Source organism: Martes martes (genome assembly GCF_963455335.1).
Source record: "Martes martes genome assembly, chromosome: X".
NCBI lineage: Eukaryota > Metazoa > Chordata > Mammalia > Carnivora > Mustelidae > Martes > Martes martes.
The window spans coordinates 121277485-121283658 of NC_137897.1; positions in this window are offsets into that span (position 1 = coordinate 121277485).

Sequence of the window (6174 nt, forward strand, 5' to 3'; positions counted from 1 at the left end):
AAACCATAGCCTTTATTCAGCTGTCCCCAGCTTTTCTACTAATATCTTTTTTCTGTTCCAGGATCTAACCTAGGGTATCACACTGCATTTAATCGTCATGTCTCCTTAGTCTCCTCAGATCTGTGATGATTTCTCCATCTTTCCTTGTTTTCATGACCTTGACATTTTTAAAAGATTTCATTTATTTGAGAGAGAGCATGAACAGAGGTGGGGAGTGGAGAGGAAGAGAGAGGCCAAGTGAGAGGGAGAAGCAGACTCCCCACTGAGCAGGGAGCCCAATGTGGGGCTCAGTCCCAGGACCCCAGGATCAGGACCTGAGCCGAAGGCAGAGCCTTAACCAAATAAGCCATCCAGGCTTATTTGACACTTTATTGACATTTTTTGAAGAGCATCAGTCAGACATTTTGTAGAATTTCCCTCTATTTGGGTTTTCCTGATGTTCTTTTCATGGTTAGACAGGGTTATGGAATTTGGGGAAGAACAACACAGAAGAGAAGTGCCCTTATCATCTCACCAGGGGAGCATGAGGTCAACATGCCTTGCCAATGGTGAAGTTCACTTAGATCACTTGGTTTAGGTGGTGCCTTCCAGGTTTCCTTGCTGTCAAGTTGCTATTTTCCCTTTCAACAAATCCTTAGAAGGGAGCAACTAAGTCCAGCCCACCCTCAAAGGGAGGAAAGCTAAGCTCAATTTCCAGGAGTGAGGGGTATTGAAGAATTTGTGGCCATATGTTAAAAACCAGCACAGTTATTAATAAACATTTCTGGGAGATATTTGAGGATATGCAATTATCTGGTTTCTCCTTAAAGTTCCAGTCACTAATTTTAGCATTCATTGGTGGACCTTGCTGGCAGCCATTATTATTCTGGTGTTTCATCGGTGATTTTCTTATTCCCCTATTCCACTCTTTCATGATCTTAAATACATGTACTTAATGTTATGACTTTCTCTCTGATAACCACTGCCTCCTGTGAGTTTGATGTACAGTACTTTTCCTGCCATTCAGTTTTAAATATCTCACAATGTCTACAATTATCAGATCTTTTACCAACGAGTTATTCTGGAGTGCGTTTTAAGGTTCCAAACATACGTGTTTGATTTGATTTTTTTTTTAATTTTTATTTGACAGAGAGAAGGATCACAAGTAGGCAGAGAGGCAGGCAGAGAGAGAGGGGGAAGCAGGCTCCCCACTGAGCAGAGAGCCCGATGAGGGGCTTGATCCCAGGACCCTGGAACCATGACCTGAGCCGAAGGCAGAGGCTTTAACCCACTGAGCCACCCAGGTGCCCCTGATTTGATTTTTTAAAAATTGTTTCCAGTGTAACTGTATAGTGGTCAGAAAATGTGGTGCACAGGATGCTGATTTTTGAGATTTGCTGAAACTTCTTCTGTGATCTAGTATGTGGTCAGTTTTTATCATTGGGAGCCCCATATTGTCTACGCAGTGAGTGCAGGGTTTCTGTGTGATTTGCAGGTAGCTGTTTGGATTTTCTCCATCGTTCCCAATATTTTGGGCATGATCTTCCTGTTTCTGGTAGAGATGGGTTAAATGCACTATGATCTGCATTCTTTCTTGTGATGGGATTTTCCATTTTACAAAAAGTAAAAGGGTCCTACTGAGTACCCTGGGCGTACAGGTCAGTTTCCGGTTTCTCTTTTGCTTGGGCTCCTCCTTGCCCCACATCACCCCCCCAACCCCAGCCCCGGGGAACCCATGTTAGCAACCTAGTTCACGTCCTTCAATGTAAGCAAACACACGCATGCGTCTATATACACTTATATAAAAATGTAGGTATTTTTGTCATTTGTGTTTCACAAAATTGGGCTCACACTGTACATATCTTTTTTTCTCCTCACTTTGTAACTAATATACATCTCTCCAAATCAGTTTACTATAGTTCTGGTTCATTCTTTTTTCTTTTTTCTTAATGGCTGTGTTTTGAAGTTGCTTCTTTTCTTAAAACATTTTATCTTAAGCGATGGAGAAGATTTAACGTTTTATGGTTTCCATAAAACAGGTTCGTACAGCTTCCTATTTTCAACAACTAGTTCTTATAGCAGCATCAGGATAGTGATCACTATGAAATCTGTCATCAAGGCCTCTTGAAATTATCCCGTAATATAAGTGGTTCATTCTTTTTATGCCTACACAATATCTGGAGTTGTCAAAATGCTTTCCAGATCTAGTTGACACAGTCTCATTCATTCTTTTCACCAATGCATTTTAATCCACTGCGTGGATCTGCTCCTTTGAGCTTATCTCCTTCTTTACTGATGGTGATTTAGACCGGTCCCGGTTCTTCCTATCACGTATCATCGAGCATGTGTCATGATAACACATTAGGAGCCGATGTTGCCCTAGGGGCCGTACACCGGGCAGTGAGCGGCTGGGTTGTGGGGGGAATAGGCATTTTGAGTTCTAGTAGTGTCATTGCAGGGAAGGCTCTGGAGCCAGACTTCCTGAGTCAACCCTGCGGCTGTCGTGACCCACAGACCAGCTGTGGCAAGCGGCAGACTCGCTCTGTGCTTGTTTCCTCACCTGTCGCTGGAGGTAATAGTACATACTTCAATCATAGGATTGTTTGGGGGTTTAGTTAATGTTTATCTACAGCGTTTAGAAGAGTGCCAGGAGTCTAAGTGGGTGTGGAATCATTTGCTAGTTATGGATTCTTCCAGATTACCCTGTCAGGTAGCTATCCCAATTGGCATGCCCACCCGCGGTGTGCAAGACCCTGGTTTCCTCACGACCTTGGAAAGTTTTGCAAATCTAATGAAACAAAAATGATTAGGGGTTTTATCTTTTTAAAAACACTTTATTTTTGGGGGGCACCTGGGTGTCTCGGTGGGTTAAGCCTCTGCCTTCAGCTCAGGTCATGATCTCAGGGTCCTGGGATCGAGCTCCGCATCTGGCTCTCTGCTCAGCAGGGACCCTGCTTCCCCCTCTCTCTGCCTGCCTCTCTGCCTGCTTGTCATCTCTCTCTCTCTCTGTCAAATAAATAAATAAAATCTTTAAAAAATAAATAAAAGATTTATTTTTTTTAACTTTTTGAGAGAGAGAGCGAGCGAGCGCGCGAGCACGTGAGCACATGCGCACAAGTGTGGGGGAGGGGCAGAGGGACAGGGAGAAGCTGACTCCTCACTGAGCGGGGAGCCCGATGTGGGGCTCCATCCTAGGACCCTGACATCATGACCTGAGCCGAAGGCAGACGTTTCACTGACTGAGCCACCCAGGCGCCCCTGGTTTGTGGTTTTAGTTTGTATCTCCTGATTTTTGATGGTGATCATTCTAATTCCTTCCCTTTTAAATTAGCTCAGGGCTCAGTAAACTCTGGCGGCTGGTAGGAACCCAGCAGGCTAGTACAGTTGTCCTGGAGCCGATTAGTATACATCCTGGCTGGGGAGGCTTTCCTGCCACGACTGTGGAGGGCAGCGGCAGACCACATAGCCTGCGGAGCTGAACCGACGGCCCATCTAACCCTGCTGATCGCCTACCTGCACCTAGGAAGAAGGTACCTCAGGGGAAGAAATCTGGAAGTGGCAGTGTCTCAAAGGTTGTCCTTGGGAGAAAATCCCAGGCCACCTTCCCTGCAGTCTCTGGGAGAGCTGAGAAAATTCCTGGGTCCCTTCAGTGCCCAAAGAGCCCAAGTACTGCACAGGGAAGAAACGTGTGGTGGGCAGGACAAGGGAGTTTGAACTGCTGGCCTGAGAAGCTAGCCACCCGATAAAGCTCCGAGTGAGCAGGCCACCTTCCTCCTCGGCTTTTCCGTCCATTCCCCCAGCACACACGGCTTCCAATACACTCCTTCTGTCCTTGGAGTCTATCAGTAGGATGCCCAGTTGGGGTCATTTTAAAAGGATCAAAACTTCCTATGTTCTGGGTCTTGTGCCTCGCTGCTTCCCCAGAGCTGCGCTGGGAAGAAAGGGGCTGGGAAGGAGGGGCCTGGAACCAGTTTGCACTGATGGACCCCTTCAAAGCTGGGCTGCTTCCTCAAAGCGGGCCCGAGCTTTCTCAGAGAGCCCGGTCTCCCTGGCTGGCCTGAGATCAGACTCGGTCTGGATTAGCCTGAACTAATCAAGAGGTTAGGTTTTTACTTCTGATCTATTCCTTGCCTCACTCCAGCCCCTAACCATCTACACACGTGCGCGCGCACACACACACACACACACACACACACACACACACACACACCTAATCAGCCAGAAACGGGTGTTTTAGCTTCCAGCAAACAGGCCAGGACCATCTCACCTGTTGGATCCCACAACGAGGACCACAAGAGCGAGACTTCTCAAGTTCTAGAGCACTCACGGCTTTTGGCCATGGCCTAGGGAGACATCCCACTCGGAGTGCCCCCTCCTCACGTGAGTCTGGAGTGTTTGGTTCATCTGCAGGGGGAGGCACAGGGGAAATTTCCCGCTACGCTGCTTCTGGGACCTCATTCTTGTTCCCTGACCTTTCTGCCTGCCCAGACAGTTTTCTCCTAGGAAACAGCAGAGACAGGGTTGCCCGAAGCCAGGGCTCTGGGGAAGGCAGGCGGGAGAGAAGGGTGAGCTGCCGGACAGAGCAGCTCGCCCACAGAGGATGGTGCTGCCTCGTGGGAGACCGTACCAGGCCCTTCCCACCTCTCTCCTGAGCTTGGGGACTGGATCGTTTCTTCTCCTTCAGGCGATCAGGGGCCGATTCTCCATCCACCACAACAGGAAAGGACTTAGAGCCGCCTTCCTACCCCCACGGAGGGTGGAGGAGGGAGGCTACCTCCTTCCCACCGGGGTCCCATTCCAGTCTAGCCCCTGGGCTTTGGCATGTGGGGTAGGAGGCAGGGAGGCGGCGGTGGTGGGGCATAAGGAGAGTACGCTACCAAGCTGTCTCCCCTGTGCCCTGGGCTGGTGGCCCGCGCTGCAGAGGGAAAGCAATGACCTTCCGCATCAGCTCGGGACGAGCAGCCTGTGGCCTGGGCTGGGAAGACCAGGGCATCTGGGTGCGGAACGTGGGGGCAGTGACAGGCTGGGGTGCAGGCAGCCGCCCGGGGCTCAGCCTTTCTGCGGGTTAGATCAAATGTTAGATCACGTGACTGGCCTAGCTCTGGAGCCTTCTCTGCGCTTACTCCCTAACCCTAACCCTTCTCCCTCTCTCACTGATCTCTCTCCATAGAGAAATACATTGTTTGACCCTCATGTGCGTTTGGCCGACAGTCCTAGAGATCTCATTCTAGTTTATCTGGAGATACCGCATTTATTTTCTCTTTAACTACTGCTTTGTAGGCAGTGTATGTGTTTTCACGGGTTCTGAAGGATTCTGATATGCGGAAAAGTCGGAGAACTCCTCGTGCGTTGTGTTTTCCTTTAGAAAATGTGTCTACCTTTCCCTCGAGCTCTGGTGCGTGGGTCATTCCGGGTTCGGACGCGGTTCAGGTTGCAGGGTTGGGCCAGTGTCTTCCTACAGTCTCTATGGGGGATGGTTGGGGCCTGGCCCCAGCCAGAGGCTCGTCCCCGACTCTGCTGTCTGTTGTGGGTTTAACACGACATCCCCCCCCAACCCCGGCCCAGAAACTGCTGGTACCTTTTTCCCCCCGTTCTCCCGGCCCACTTCTCAGCAGAAGGTCCCACCATGCTGCCCTATGAGGGCCTCCATCTTTCCCGGGGTTCAGCCAAGTGTCTGCTGTTCTCTGCAGTCTACTTCTCAGATGCTGTGGTCTGCCCTCCTTCTGTGGGGGAGCTGCGTGGGCCATAGTGGCCTGCTCCTCCGGGCACCGTGCTGTCCTTCCTCATTCCCTCTTCCTGGGGTCTCCTCCCCTCCCCGCCCTCCCTTCCTCCTGGGCAGGAACCAACTGCTCTTTACCGGGCTCCACCCCCTGTCCCCTTCTTTCCTGCCACGTGTTGGACGGCATCTCCTCTGTGGCCATTTCAGCAGCTACTACACAACACAGTGACTCATCTTGTCCTTTCCCAGGCCCAGTCCTCTCTCTGGGTGCTTGTCCCAGCGTGGTCTCCTGTGCTCACGCACATGCTGCATTGCCCCGCCAGGCTGCACTTACATAACACGAGCGCGAACAGGAGATACGAAGAATTTCAGATATCAACAGTGGAGCACTGGGCCTGGGAAGGGCGGTGGTTTGACAGCAGCGTCCCACGCAAAGGTCGCATACCCAGGAAGCCAGCCTTGGTCACATCTAATGA